The sequence below is a fragment of the Panthera uncia genome, chromosome F1, assembly GCF_023721935.1.
Source record: "Panthera uncia isolate 11264 chromosome F1, Puncia_PCG_1.0, whole genome shotgun sequence".
NCBI classification, from domain to species: Eukaryota; Metazoa; Chordata; class Mammalia; order Carnivora; family Felidae; genus Panthera; species Panthera uncia.
The window spans coordinates 63,955,247-63,956,111 of record NC_064813.1 but is presented as its reverse complement, the minus strand read 5'-3'; positions in this window follow the sequence as shown (position 1 = coordinate 63,956,111).

Here is an 865-nt window from a genome sequence, read left to right as displayed (position 1 = left end):
GACTGCGCCACCCAGGCGCCCCGAAGAGACCACTTTTTAAAAAAGAATTGGTCATGTATATCAAGAGTTCAAGAAAGATGAATATCATACGATTTCACTTATATATGGAATTTATGAGACAAAACAGATGAACATAGGGGAAGGGAAGCAAAAATAAGATAACAGAGAGGGAGACAAACCACAAGAGGCTCCTAAATACAGAGAACAAACCAAGGGTTGCTGGAGGGGCGTTGGGTGGTGGGATGGGTTAAATGGGCCGGCCCTTGTTGGGATGAGCACTGGGTGTTATATGTAAGTGATGAGTCACTAAATTCTATTCCTGAAATCATTATCACACTATATGCTAACTAATTTGGATTGAAATTTAAAATAAATCAATAAAAATATATAAGAGGAAAGACAAGACGAGTCTACAGATAAGGCAGCATGGAAGTCATTAATGAGCTTGATACAATATTTTTTGAAAGCTCTGAGCCAAAGCCAGATGGCAGTGGGTTGCAAAACGTGTAGGGAGTGAAGACGAGGAGGTAGACTGTGTCATTAATCACGTTGAGAAGTTTAATTGGAAATGAGAGCTTAAGAAATAGATCTGTAGCTGGCTGGGAATGTATGCCCAGGGAAATATGTGTGCTTGTTTCTAAGAAGGAAGATTCTAAAGTATTCTTAAATGCTGAAAGCACTGATCAAGTGAAAAATGGAAAACATAAAGACGTAGGAAATAAAAGAAAAACGTACTTTGAGAAGGCAAGAGGAGATGGGATCCATAGCATGTGTGATAATGGGAAGATTATTCAAGGCCAGGACCAAGGTACATAGAACGTTTCTGAGGCCAACCCTAAAATGGAAGAAGGACCTTGGTAGAGAG